The sequence below is a fragment of the Bos indicus x Bos taurus genome, chromosome 14 (genome assembly GCF_003369695.1).
Source record: "Bos indicus x Bos taurus breed Angus x Brahman F1 hybrid chromosome 14, Bos_hybrid_MaternalHap_v2.0, whole genome shotgun sequence".
In the NCBI taxonomy this organism is placed as follows: Eukaryota; Metazoa; Chordata; class Mammalia; order Artiodactyla; family Bovidae; genus Bos; species Bos indicus x Bos taurus.
Genome location: NC_040089.1, coordinates 15381923 through 15396936, shown reverse-complemented (window position 1 = coordinate 15396936; position 15014 = coordinate 15381923). Strand labels below are relative to the sequence as shown.

The 15014-nt window shown below is 40.1% G+C and overlaps 1 protein-coding gene across 5 annotated transcripts in view; it reads left to right on the top strand.

Moving 5' to 3' along the window:
* NSMCE2 (NSE2 (MMS21) homolog, SMC5-SMC6 complex SUMO ligase) overlaps positions 1–15014 on the top strand; it is a 237617-nt gene that overhangs the window by 22743 nt on the left and 199860 nt on the right. The window contains exon 1 of one of the 5 annotated variants that reach the window (XM_027560866.1): positions 814–908. The exons of the other annotated variants lie outside the window; for them this stretch is intronic. The gene's annotated coding sequence lies outside the window, so the exon portion shown is untranslated. Of the gene's footprint in view, positions 1–813; positions 909–15014 lie in introns of those variants that run through there. 5 annotated transcript variants of the gene reach the window in all.

The window sequence follows — 15014 nt, the reverse complement described above, 5'->3', positions numbered from 1 at the left end:
GTTTATTAGAGGCGTTGAGTATTATAATTGGTATTTGCTCTAATTCTCTGGCTAGAATGTGGGAAGTGGTTTCCTAGGAATGAGCTGAAGGTAGACCAACCAGTCAGGAGGCTGTTCGGTCCCAGGCATTAGGTAGTAGTGACTTAGACGAGAAAGGTGGTGTGAAGTTGGTGAGAAGTAGACAGATTCATAAGAGACAAAGGCGGGATAATTGAGGACACTTAGTGATCTACTGAATGTGGACATTGAGGGAAAAGGAAGAAGTCAGCGCTGATACTCGTTTCTGACTGAAGCATTCCCCGTTAAGAGCCTGGTGTATTATTTTGCTATTTCTGTGGAACAGCTTACCAGAGACTTAGTGGCTTAAAACAGCACAATCTTATTCTCTGACAGAGCTGGAGGTCAGAGGTCTGAAGTGGGTCTCCCTGGGCTAAAATCTCCATGTCAGATGGGCTGTGTTCCTTGGTGGAGCCTCTGGGGGAGAGTTGTTCTCTTGCCTTTCTCAGCTCCTGGAGGCTGCTCACATTTCTTCCGTCTTCCAGCGTAGCGGTGGCCAGTCTGGTCTTTCTCATCCTGCATCACTGTGACATTGACCCTCGTGCTCTCCTTCACTAATAGAGGCCCTCGTGATTATATTGTTAATAAGTGTACCCAGAGTAACCCAGGATAATTTATTTCCCCTTCTCAAGGTCAGTTGATTAGCAACCTTAATTCTCTCTCTCCGTGTAACGTACATACTCACAGGTTCTGTGGATTAGGAAATGGAACCTTTGGGGTGCTTTTATTCTGCCTACCACAAATGGGAACTCAAGGACTAGTGTTTTGAGGGGAAATGAATTCAGCTTTAGACATGTCTTCAAGTGGAGATGACCACTAAGCAGTTGGTCTTTGAGTTCAGGGTCAAAAAGGTAAGTATTTGGGAATAGCCTGCCCAAGGGAATTGAAACCATGCAATGTGTATTTGTTACTTAGAATATGTGAAATGAGCAGAGGGTCTGGGCCAGCATCCTGGGTTCTGGGTGAAGCTACAGGCAGATGAGATAGAGGAGGGGCTGCCGGGGGATAGGAGCACATCTAGCAGGATCTGGTTTCAGGGAGGTGGTTCTGTCTTCACCCAGAAAGGATCCTAAAGCATCTTTTTAAACCTCCTTCTATTACAAATCAGGAAACTGAGGCCCAGAAAGACGAAATAACTTGTCTAAGATAGTTGAACTAGTTAACAGGTGTACTTCTTGATTTCCTGCTTCAGTTTGTCTGCCACACTGCATCCAAGTCCATTTAATCTTTTCAATTTGAAGATGGTGTTGAGAAAAGATTTCGTGTGTGTGTGTTTTGTAGGTGTTCTGAATACCAAGAAAATAAGTTGTAGTAATAATGTTATCTGGCTAATGCCTTACTTACATGCAAGTAAAATTCTTTACAGCAAATAGCAGTTAAGAATTATTTTTTTTAAATCATGTAGACTTTTCTAAATGCAGCTTCATCTCTTTTTGCAGTCTCCATTTCTCCTCATTTGGTTGTTCTGTGCTGTCTCTCTCTTTTAAATAAACTTTTTATTTTGGAATAATATTGGTTTTACAGAAAGTTGTAGAAAGCTCAAAAGAGTTTCCATATACGCTCACGCAGATCCCCTACTTGTTGAGATCTTGCATTCCCATGGTACGTTTGTCAGAACTAAAAACAACATTGGTGCTTTACTATTGACTAAACCAAATGGTGCACGCCAGACTTTTCAGATTTCACTAATGTCTTTTTTCAAGATGTTGTCCAGGATCCAGCCCTGGCTGTCACATTGAATTTAGTCACCATCTCTTGTTGCATCTTAGTCTGTTTCTTTTTTTCCCCATTTTTTTTTCCTTGGTTTTTATAACCTTGACAACTTTGAGGAATCCTGGTTAGATATTCTGTAGAATGTCCCTGAATTTGGGTTTGTCGTAGTTAGAGTGAGATGATGTGGTTTTGGCAAGAAGACCATGAAAGTCAAGAGCCCTTCTCATCACATGAAACGAGGGGGTGCCCGCCATCAGCATGATTTGCTGTGATATGGATTCTTGGCACCTGGCCCCAGGAGTGTTTATCAGGTTTATATACTGTGAAGTTACGTTTTTCTCCCTCTACATACTGTTCTTTGGAAACAAGTCATTAAATCTACCCATACAAGTGAGGAGAGTTAAGCTCCGCCTCTTAGAGGGACAAATATCAACATACACTATTGGGAATTCTTTTGTAAAGAATTGTATTTCGCCTGTCCCAGTTCCTAATTCATCTGTTTCTCCAAGGCGTTCTGGTTCCACTTACCAGAAACTGATATTTAGAAACTAAGATCTGGGTTCTAGGTATGCTTGTTGGTGGCACTAGTGGTAAAGAATCTGCCTGCCAGTGCAGGAGACTCGGGTTTGATCCCTGGGTTGGGAAGATCCCCTGGATGAGGCATGGCAACCCACTCCAGTATCCTTGCCTGGAGAATCTGATGGACAGAGGATCCTGGTAGGCTACAGTCCCTGGGGTCGCAAAAGAGTCGGACACAACTGAAGCGACTTAGCATGCACCAGAATGTCACTGCTTCTAGGCCCTTTCAGCAGTCAGAGATAGGAAGTGTATGCATGTATACTAATAGATATGAACACATAGCTGTCATTGTTTCTGTATCTGTCCATCTGTATCTGCATTGAAGTATCCATGTGTTCATGCTGATGTCTTGAACTCTTATCTAGTATCACATGCTAAAATTGTAGTCTTCTTCCTTTGCTTATCTGTAACTTCCCTCTTTAACATTAAGAGACTTGGTTCCCACTGTCCACCACCCAGATACTTTATTTTGTAAAGCAGTTTCAGAATTGTTAGCCCATACCTCCATGATGGACAACATTATAAGCTAGCATACAGTGTTTATGTACAGTTCTTTTTGTCTTTAGTATTAACAGTTTTCAGTCAAAACACCACTCAGGGTTGCTTAAGTCAGCTCCTTTCCCCTCCAGCTTGCTTCAGTGAGCTTATGTCAGATATCTGTGATGCAGGTAAATTCCTCTGTCATAATCCACATTCCATCCCAGGATCCATCAGGTCCCTGATTGTTGCTGTGTTGTGGTTCACGTTGTTTTGTATACATGAAGGTTTTGTGAGTTAAATTTGTATGGGTTTTGACATTCCACTCTCTTTCTGAAAATGTATACTACACTGAAGACATGTTTACTAGCAGCAGTGTTTGAAGTGTTATTCTGAGAGCAAGACGGTGAATGAGACCGTGGTTAGTTTTGTAGGTCGGCAGTCAGGGTTAGTGAATCTTCTGTGGTCAGAGGTCAGGAAATAGTCCATGTATCAGGAGCCTTCAGTCATCACATGTTTGGAGGTGTTGGGGTTTAGAGGATTAGGTTTAGGGGTATTAGGATCAAGTACAAGGTAAAGAGTTATGTTATATCACTCAATCAGGACATAGGTATTGGAACTTAGAAGTGACGGCAAATGAAATCTGCATAAAAGGACATAGGTGTATGCGTACACAGCCAACAGGAGCAACATGGCAGTAGCTGCAGTAAGTTCTGAAGTGGAAAAAACGCTTGGGGGTTGTAAGGACTTGAAGGGAAAGGTTCTGTTTCTTTGAAACCCCTACAGAAATGTTTCTCAAACTGCCGTCCTCAGCAGCCTGTCATAGAAACAACTGGGATGCTCATTTAAAATTGCAGAATTGGAGTTCTAGAAGCCAAGCCCAGGAATCTGTGTTTTAGAAAAGCAGCCCAAGTAGTTCTGATTGCTCCTGAAGTTTGAAAACCTCTGCCCCTTGTAGTGAGAGTGGGATGCCTTGAAGGAAGCAGCTGTACGCTTGTGTTTACTAAGTGAATCCCACATGTGCCTTTTGATCAGAAAGCTGGTTTTGCAAATAATATTAGAAAAATGCCTAATGCTTATTGAGTGTCCATTCCATGATGAGTGCTTTTAGTAGAGTAGCTCGTTTAGTTTCTGTGAAGAAGATACTATGATTATCCTCTTAAAGTTTAGAAAGTTTGAATAACTTTGACAAATAATTCTTTACTGGTAGGTTCAGTTCAAACCCAGGCATTCTACCCACAGAGCCCATGTTGTTAATTATGTTTGAAATCTTTGCTTTTGGGGGTTCATGCCATGCATCTTTATAGTTTCGGAGATAAATTAGCCCATCTAAGAAAGAAGAGACTGTTTAAGTTACACTGCTATTTTGGTGCTTCAATAACTAAAAGTTTACATATGTTCATATTTTATTGTTCATATTCAGCTCTCAAGGAAACGGTGTTATAGTGATATTCCTGAACCCTGAGAAGAGGCATGTATCCTAAAAAAATTTTTAAACTGTTAAAAGATACTTAAAATAATATGACAGTGTCCCATTAATGTAAAAGTATGGAGCATAAGAGTAAGATCACAGATGTATAGGCTTTTAGACCTGAAATGAACTTTAAGGTCATCAATTCCCTCTTAAAACAAGGGAACTGAGTCCCAGAAGATTAAGTTGTTAACTCCAAGTCTCTGAGCTAATTACCAAGAGCCCCAGTTGTCCTGATTGAGTTCAAGACCATTTCTACTTTCATTCTGTTTCTTAAGTATCTTTATGAAACAGTTAAAAAAATTGTAACTGGAATTGTTTTTAAAATCCATTCCATTTAGTTGAACCTGATTAAAAGTTACATAGATGTTCACTGGGGGAAGACAATTTAAGGCTGAAATGAGAAGCATATCTAGTAAATTTGGAAGGAACGTTGGATACATTTGCAAAAATAGACATTTGAGTAAATGACTAGGATACTTAAGCCAGAAAGTTTGTTTTAAAACAAAGGCTTTTGTGGAAGGTATTATTTATGCGATCTTATATTCAGTTCTGGTTTTCTAGCCTAATAAAGAGGCCTAAAATAATTCAAGAGTATAAAAATAGGAAAATAGCTGGCTGAGTTCTGCATTTGTTGAAAACATAGATTTGAAGTAATCCTTTTTTGTCTGAAAATTCTTTGAATTCAGAAAGTATCTCAGAGAAGAGCAACTTACCATTTTAACTGTAAAACATATATTAAACAGTACACCTCTGGGACTTCCCTGGTGGTCCAGTGCTTAAGACTCTGCGCCTCCACTGCCAGAGGTGTGGGTTCAATCCCTGTTCAGGGACCTAAGATCCTACATGCTGCTGTGTGCAGCCAAAAAGAGATTTATAAGAACAATGTCCCTCAAAGTTTATCGGACTTCAGAATGCCCTTTGTGTATAGTGTTAATGACTCAGTTGTGTCCGACACTTTGTGACCCTATGGATTGTAACCTGCCAGGCTGCTCTGTCCATGGAATTCTGCAGGCAAGAATACTGGAGTGGGTTGCCATGCCCTTCTCCAAGGGATCTTCATGACCCAGTGAAGCCACCTTCACCCCTGAGCCACCAGGGAAGCCTGAGGACTTGTTAAAATACAGATTGCTGGTCCCCACCTCAGCATTTCCAATTCAGCTAGTTATCTGGTGTCGGACCTGAGAGTTTGTGTTTCTAGCAAGTTTTCTGGGGAATTGCTGATGCTGCTTGTCAGACAACCACACTCTGAGAACATCGAATTCAAGAAAACGATTTATAATGAAAAGCAATCATACTCTGGTGAGGTAATTATAGACTAAAAGCTGGTTTCTTTGGTATCTGTTACATAAAAGATTTCTGTTGATTCATGTTTCCATACTTTACTAGTAAAACCATGATGACAGTGAGAGACATTAAAATGTTGTGAAGTCCCATCTGAGTCACTATGGTAAAATTAAATTATATTAAATGTGGTTTACATTATATGGTTAAATGTACTTTTTTGGTAATGTAGTTGTCTGAAAATTAGGAGTTCGTGTGTGGAGTACATTAAGGGAATATTTATCTTTATTTATTTTGGGGTACACTGGGTCTTCGTTGCTTTGCTCGGGCTTTCTCTCGTTGCAGAGAGTGGGGACTTCTCATTGTGGTGGCTTCTCTTGTGGAGCACGGGCTCTAGGCACGTGGGCTCTCAGTACTTGTTACTCTCAGGCCTTTCAGCAAGAGGACTCAATAGTTGTGGCGCATGGGCTTAGTTGCTCTAAGGAAGCCCAAGATGTGGGATCTTCCTGGACCAGAGATCAAACCCCTGTGTCCTCTGCATTGGCAGGTGTATTCTTAGCCACTGTGCCATCAACAGTGTTTTAATTTGCATTTCCTGGATGACCAATACTGTCAAGTACCTTTTCATGTGCTTTTTTTTGGCATGCATCTCTCATGAAAGTGAAAGTTGCTTAGTCATGTCCAACTCTTTGCAACCCCATGGACAATTCAGTTCATGGAATTATCCCAACCAGAATACTGGAGTGGGTAGTCTTTCCCTTCTCCAGGGGATCTTCCCAATCCAGGGATCGAACCTAGGTCTTCTGCATTGCAAGTGGATTCTTGACCAGCTGAGCCACAAGGGAAGCCCAAGAATACTGGAGTGGGTAGCCTATTGCCTCTCCAGCGGATCTTCCCGACCTAGGAATTGAACCGGGGTCTCCTGCATTACAGGCAGATACTTTACTAACTGAGCTATTAGGGATGTCCTACCTCTCCTGAAGTGTCTATTCAAATATTGTTTCCAGTTGTTTGGGGCTGTTTTTGTTTGTTTTGAGAGTTCTTTTTGTATTCTGAGTACAGTTCTCTATCAGATACATGATTGTGAATATCTTCTCCCTATCTGCACTCCTAACAGTATTTCAGGGGCAAAAGTTGTTCATTTTGGTGACTCCAACTTATCCATTTGTTCCTTTATGGATTGTGCTTTTGGTTTTGTATCCAAGAAATCTTTGTCTAACCCAAGTTCACAAAAATTTTCTAATTTTTTCTAGAAGGTTTATGGTTTTATGTTTTACATTTAAGTCTGCAATCCATTCGGATTAAATTTTTGTGTATGGTGCAATGTAGGAGGTATAGATCAAAAACAAAGATTATTGTTTTTTTCTTTTTGCATATGATAGATCGTTGTCCCAGCATCACTTGTTGAAATGACTATCCTTTCTCCATTTCTCTTTGCTTTTTTGTCAGATCAGTTGTGCATATATGTTGTGTGTTGTTAACTTCTTGACTCTATTTTGTTCTTTTGGCCTGTCTTTATCCCAATACCATGCAACCCGGATTACAAAGGATTTATTACAAGTCTTGAAGTTGGCTAGTGTCAGTCTTCCATCTTTGTCATTTTCACAGTTCTTTCAGCTGTTCTAGGTCTTTTGTATTTCCACATGAATTTTAGAATCAGTCTGTCAGTTTCTACAAAAGGTCATTTCAGTGCAGTCACTCAGTCGTGTCTGACTCGTGTCGTGTGACCCCATGGACTGCAGTGTGCCAGGCCTCCCTGTCCATCACCAACTCCCAGAGCATGCTCGAACTCATGTCCATCAAGTCGGTGATATCATCCAACCATCTCATTCTCTGTCTTCCCCTTCTCCTCCTGTCTTCAATCTTTCCCAGCATCAGGGTCTTTTCCAGTGAGTCAGTTCTTCGCATCAGGTGGCCAAAGTATTGGAGTTTCAGCTTCATCATCAGTCCTTCCAATGAATTTTCAGGACTGATTTCCTTGAGGATGAACTGATTGGATCTCCTTGCAGTCCAAGGGACTCTCAAGAGTCTTCTCCAACACCACAGTTCAAAGCATTAGTTCTTTGGCACTCAGCTTTCTTTACAATCCAACTCTCACATCCATACATGGCTACTGGAAAAACCATAGCTTTGACTAGATGGACCTTTGTCAGGAAAGTAATATCTCTGCTTTTGAATATGCTATCTAGGTTGGTCATAGCTTCCTTCCAATGAGCAAGCGTCTTTTAATTTCATGGCTGCATTCACCATCTGCACTGATTTTGGAGCCCAAGAAAATAAAGTCTGTCACTGTTTCCACTGTTTCCCCATCTATTTGCCATGGGACCGGATGCCAGGATCTTAGTTTTTTGAATGTTGAGTTTTAAACCAGCTTTTTCACAATCTTCTTTAACTTTCATCAAGAGGCTCTTCAGTTCCTCTTCGCTTTCTGCCATAAGGGTGGTGTAATCTGCATATCTGAGGTTATTGATATTTCTCCCAGCAATCTTGATTCCAGCTTGTGCTTCATCCAGCCCAGCATTTTGCATGATGTACTCTGCATATAAGTTAAATAAGCAGGGTGACAACATATAGCCTTGATGTACTTCTTTCCTGATTTGGAACCAGTCCGTTGTTCCATGTTCAGTTCTAAATGTTGCTTCTTGACCTGCATACAGATTTCTTAGGAGGCAGGTCAGATGGTCTGGTGTTCCCACCTCTTTCAGAATTTTCCACAGTTTGTCGTGATCCACACAGTCAAAGGCTTTGGTATAGTCAATAAAGCAGAAATAGATGTTTTGGGGGGACTCTCTTGCTTTTTCTATGATCAATGGATGTTGGCCATTTGATCTCTGTTTCCTCTGCCTTTTCTAAATCCAGTTTGAACATCTGGAAGTTCTCACTTCACATACTGTTGAAGCCTTGCTTGGAGAATTTTGAGCATTACTTTGCTGGTGTGTGAGATGAGTGCAATTGTGAGGTAGTTTGAGCATTCTTTGGCATTGCCTTTGGGATTGGAATGAAAACTGACCTTTTCCCCATCTATTTTCCCCATCTATTTGCCATGAGGTGATGGGACCAGATGCCGGGATCTTAGTTTTTTTGATTGTTGAGTTTTAAACCAGCTTTTTCACAATCTTCTTTAACTTTCATCAAGAGGCTCTTCAGTTTCTCTTCGCTTTCTGCCATTAGGGTGGTGTAATCTGCATATCTGAGGTTATTGATACAGATTTTCCAGTATTATTTTCCAGTCCTTGGCCACTGCTGAGTTTTCCAAATTTGCTGGCATACTGAGTTCAGCATTTTCACAGCATCACCTTTTAGGACTTGAAATAGCTCAACTGGAATTCCATCACCTCCACTAGCTTTGTTCATAGTGATGCTTCCTCAGGCTCTCTTGACTTTGGACTCCAGGATGTCTGGCTCTAGGTGAGTGATCACACCATTGTGCTTATCTGGGTCATTAAGCTCTTTTTTGTATAGTTCTATAGTTTTATATACAAATGAGCAAGGGAAAGGCTAACAGAGTTTTGGCAAGAGATTGCACTGGTCATAGCAAACACCCTCTTCCAATGACATAAGAGAAGATTCTGCATATGGACATCACCAGATGGTCAACACTGAAATTAGATTGATTATATTTTTTGCGGCCAAAGATGGAAAAGCTTTATACAGTCAGGAAAAACAAGACTGGGAGCTGACTGTGGCTCAGATCATGAACCTCCTTATTGCCAAATTCAGACTTGAATTGAAGAAAGTAGGGAAAACCACTAGACTATTCAGGTATGACTTAAATCCATTATGATTATACAGTGGAAGTGACAAATAGATTCAAGGGTTAGATCCGATAGACAGAGTACCTGAAGAGCTGTGGACGGAGGTTTGTGACATTGTTTAGGAGGCCATCCCCAAGAAAAAGAAATGCAAAAAGGCAAAAATGGTTGTCTGAGGAGACCTTACAAATAGCTGAGAAAAGAAGACGAAAGAGAAAAAGAAAGATATACTCATCTGAATGCAGAGTTCCAAAGAATAGCAAGGAGCGATAAGAAAGCCTTCCTCAGTGATCAATGCAAAGAAATAGATGAAAACAATAGAATGGGAAAGACGGAGATCTCTTCATGAAAATTAGAGATACCAAGGGAACATTTCATGCAAAGATGGGCGCAATAAAGGACAGAAATGATATGAACCTAACAGAATCAGAAGATATTAAGAAAAGGTGGCAAGAATACACAGAAGAACTGTACAACATCTATAAAAAGTCTGCTGAAAATTTTTGTTTGCTTGTTTTGATTGGTATTGTGTGCCCTGCAGCCCGGAAACTCCCTCATGATAGTAAGATGGGCCATTATGGGACCTTATGTGTTTCCAGTCACTGTCCTTCCTTCCTTCTTGCATATGTCTGTTGTCTTGCAAACAGCTTTTCATTTATTTTCACTTTGAATTTTTGGGGTGTCTTAAGCAGAATAATAAATGTGGTTCCCATGGTTCTACCTTGGCCAGAAGTGCAAATACTATGGTAGGCTTTTGATAAATAAGAGTAACGTCTCTTGAGAAGGAGAATTGATAACAACATAGAAGGAGGATTAGAGCAGAAAAGATATTGGAAAGGGACGTCATTAAGGAAGCAAACTGCTAATATGAGAAAGAAACAGGAAAGATTGAAATTAAGGCAGCTGTAATTGGGAAGGAGATAATAGTTAAGCAGGCAGAGCTGATAGAACTCGGTAACTAGTTCAATGTGTGTGTGTTAGTCGCTCAATTGTGTGCAACTCTTTGTGACCCTGCAGACTGGAGCCCACTAGGCTCCTCTGTCTGTGGAATTCTCCAGGCAAGAATACAAGAGTGGGTTGCCATTCCCTTCTCCAGGGGATCTTCCTGACCCAGGAATCAACCTGGGGTCTCTTGCATTGCAGGCAGATTCTTTACCAGCTGAGCCACCAGGGAAGCCCAATATGGAAGTTCAGTATGGAGGATGCTAAAGGGAGAAGTCAAGATGACTCCAGGGGTTAGGTCTTGTATAATGTTTATTTCTGTTGCGGTGCAGAGACCGGGTGCCTGTGTGTGGGATGTGATTGATTGGGCCCTCCCATTTTATAAATACTACTGCAGTGTTCTAGAACCAGTTAGTTACTCATTTAATATTAATAGTTCTTTATTTCTTACTTTGCAGTTCACTGCTGTCATCCAGAAGCTGATATATTAGGGTGATAATTCCTATTACAGAAGTAGTCTACTTCATCCAGCAGAGTTCTCTAAGACACTTCTAGTCAGTTTAAGTGTTTATAGATGATTCTTTCTTTGATAAAGAGGCCTTTAAAGAAGGCAAGACAGAGACAGTATTCAGAGTCACTACTGATTTAAGTTAGGTAAAGTGAAGTGAAATAAAAGAAATCTTAGAAATGATGAGATAAGTAGTGAGAAAAATAGGAATCATGGTATAAAAATCTCAGAGACATCTTTTCAAGATCTTGCATTATTCGGAGTTACAGACATAAGGAAAAATGCTGATTAGCTGGTACAGTTATTAAAATGTGTATGGTAAGTTATGATAGACTTATTTTTTGGAGCTGTCACTGATTGAAGTTTAACAGATTGATTTGCCCTTGTTTTATGAAATCAAATATATTTTATTTTCTGAAAGTAATTAGCATAGAATTTATCCTCCAACAGACAGGATTATGGAATATAGTTGTTCTCTCCTTCTGTAATGGTGGCCCTTCCACTCTTGAAGAAATGTTTCTCAGAAGAAAATACTTCTCATTTAGACCAACACTTAATAGGTAAATGAGAGAGAATATAGTTCCTGTCTTCATAGGTCTTATGATCTAATAACTTCTTATCTCCTCAAACTTACATTTATAGTTTTTGTGAACTTAATTTTTGTTTAATTAAAGTGTTCCTTAATTAACTTTCTATTTTAAAGTAGGCTGACCCCATTCGTATATTTTTTCTTGGTTTAAATTTATTTGAAGTGAGTATGGCGATAGGCTGGTCTAAGGTAGTTGCTGTTCATTAACCTCATTTTGAGTAGCCATCTCATTTTATGAACTTACTAGATGTTTTTGTTCTTGATCATTCTAGTTTTTCTCCACTCCTCCTTCCTCTGTGGATTTTTTGTGGGTTTTTTTTTTTGACTAGAGTGACTGCTCTGGTACGGTAGAGATGGTTTCTAATCTAATGTGCATAGATCTTAGGAAGACATTAGACAAAGTCTTATGACATGGAAATAGGTTATGCCCAAAGGTTGATGATTATTGAGGTAGTTAGGAAAATGGACTCTGGTACTTAACCCTGATTTGAGTCTTCTCTTTGCAGTTTGTTATTTGTATGATGTTGGCTTAAGGTTCTTTACCTCTCTTGAGCTCTTTTTTTTTTTTTTTTTTTAAGTTTTTTCCTTCCATCAAAAGAGGAATGACAGTGTCTTCTACACAGTTATTGCAAGGGTTGAATGAAATGAGGCATGTAAGTTGCTTTGCATAATGTCTGACATACACAGTGCTCAATAAATGTTAGCTATTATTTCATTTAACTTCTTGAAAAAATACTAAGAAAGAAAGAGGGTTTGGATTTATGGATCATAGAAGATAGGGGAGGCTACCTGTTAGATGGCATTTTAAAATTCAGAAAGACTTCCACCTCCTGAATGAAATAGAATGCCAGATTTCAGAAACATGAAATCTGACAATCTTAAATTTTGAATATTAGATTGAAAAATTCAGTGGTACTAATGTAGGAAGGGAGAGGTCTACTTTAATAGCAGTTCCTGTTGAGGTTTTGTTTTGTTTTTTTTTTAACAAAGTCAACCCAGGATCAAAGTGGTACACATGGAATAATAGTATTATCATAGTCTTAATTGGTTAACGTGTCATTGTAATTACTGGTTTTTTTTTTTTTTTTTTAATTCTGGAGTCCATCTTTAAAAAAGGAACATGGGTACATGAAGGCAGGAACTTGGGGCTCAATTATTTATTCTGATGAAGCAAAGACTTGCAGAGTGGGAGATACTGAGCAGCCACCTTCAGTAGTCCTTCCTATCTTTGAAGGACTGTAATCTGGGAGAGTTGACTCTGTGTGGCCCCAGCAGGTGGCTCTTCTGCAGCTCTGGAGTTGAGGACCGGGGTTCAAGTTCTACATCTAACACTGAGGCATGACTTCAGTGGCATCACTTAACCTCTCTGAACCTCAATTTCCTCAACCATATAAAACAGAGAGTAAAATCACTCCATAAGGAGGTTATGAGGTGTCAATGAGTTAATGTGTGTGAAAGAGCAATTCAGATTTATGGTTGTCATTGCCTCGAATTGTTCTAGAAGGCGCTGAATCAGCTCTCTCTTTGGAATGATTCTAATAATTAGAGCCATTCGATGGAGAAACAAGCTTTCACCTAATGCCAAGGCCACATCGTCATATGAGGGCTTTTTAGAAACTTCCGTGTAGAATGGAAATTTGTAAGAATCCTTTGAGCAGATATAGGGTGGTTACCTTGTTGATTGCTCTCTCCAGGGCACCCAACACTGCACCAGGCACATGGTCTGTGTTTGGTAGGTGTTTGTTCGCTGAGTGAATGGAAATTTCCCCATGACATTCACACGTGTTCTTTGTTTAGCATCACTCTTTCCTTGTATTTAATGTTCATGTTCTTCTCCCAGATGTTCTTGTTTGCTTTTACATATTTTAAAATGGATATTTTGACAGTAAACTGAAGCAGCCACTCATAGTTCTTTCTGTTCAGGCACATTTACCGAAGACTAAGGCAGAGAGAAAATATTGATGTAATTGTCAGTGTGAGGCATTGTGAGAGCTGTTTTTCTACAAGTTTGGCCATTTAATAAAATTTCTTATTTCTCTACTTCTGTAAGTGTTTTCTGTAAGTATCTGTTTCTGTAAGTATATATAGACACTTTTAAGAGAGGACGACTTATACATCCTCTCTTAAGAATCCGCAACCTTATGCATAAAATATTTCCATGGGATTAAATTCCCAAGAACCTCATAATAATGGTTGCCTCTGAGGAGGGAATTTGGAGGTTTGGAGACACCACGTTACTGTACTGGTTGAATTTTTCAACCATATGTTTAGTTAATTTCTTAACTATATACTTTATTGCTTTGAAAAAGTGAAATGACCCAGAGAGAGAGAAAGAGAGAGAGTCGCTCAGTCATGTCTGACTCTTTGCGACCCCATGGACTGTAGCCTACCAGGCTCCTCCGTCCCTGGGGTCTTTCAGGCAAGAGTACTGGAGTGGGTTGCCATTTCCTTTTCCAGGGGATCTTCCTGACCCAGGGATCAAACCCAGGTCTCCCTCATTGCGGGCAGACACTTTACCATCTGAGCCACCAGGGAAGCCAGGAGATAACCCAGTGATACATAATTCAGTAGATACTAGGCCATTTGAATAAGCTTTTCAGAGAATTTCTGCTTATATCTGTTTGCTGAGTTTTTCATGGGACAGTTTGTCTTTTTCTTGCTACATTGTATTAAAAAACAATTTTTTTTTTTTTTTTTTCAAATAGATACTGGTTTAAGTGAAATAGAAGATTTCACTTGGGGAATATTGTAAAATACACAAAAGTTAACTGTAAAGTAACCTTCGTTTATTTAGAGTCCACTATGTTTAAGACATCCTGTGGGTGCTTTACCTACATTTTTTCAGTGTTCAACATGAGGTCTAAGCCCCACTCCCTTTTTTGTCTTTGCTGCCATAAATTCATGCAAGAGCTTTGATGTTGAACCAGAAGTCAAAGCCAGGCTTTGTTCTTTAAGCCTCCCGAGCCTTCTTCAGCCCCCACACTATTATCTAAAACTTGGGCACAGCCAAGGACTTGAAAACCAGCGAGAAATGGCAGTCACTGAAACTATGTTGGCTGGGATGCTGCTGTAAATATTACATACTGCCTTGAGTTCACTGTTTCTTTCCAGTCTGCTGGGGATTAGATAGGAACAAATGGACAGGAAGGGTATAGGAAAAGGATCTCAACCATGTAAAAGACAGACTTGACCTTAAAGATTCAGTTCAGTTCAGTTCAGTCACTTAGTCGTGTCCGACTCTTTGTGACCCCATGAATTGCAGCACGCCAGGCCTCCCTGTCCATCACCAACTCCCGGAGTTCACTCAGACTCACGTCCATCGAATCAGTGATGCCATCCAGCCATCTCATCCTCTGTCGTCCCCTTTTCCTCCTGCCTGCAATCCCTCCCAGCATCAGAGTCTTTTCCAATGAGTCAACTCTTCGCATGAGGTGGCCAAAGTACTGGAGTTTCAGCTTTAGCATCATTCCTTCCAAAGAACACCCAGGGCTGGTCTCCTTTAGAATGGACTGGTTGGATCTCCTTGCAGTCCAAGGGACTCTCAAGAGTCTTCTCCAACACCACAGTTCAAAAGCATCAATTCTTCAGTGCTCAGCTTTCTTCACAGTCCAACTCTCACATCCATACATGACCACTGGAAAA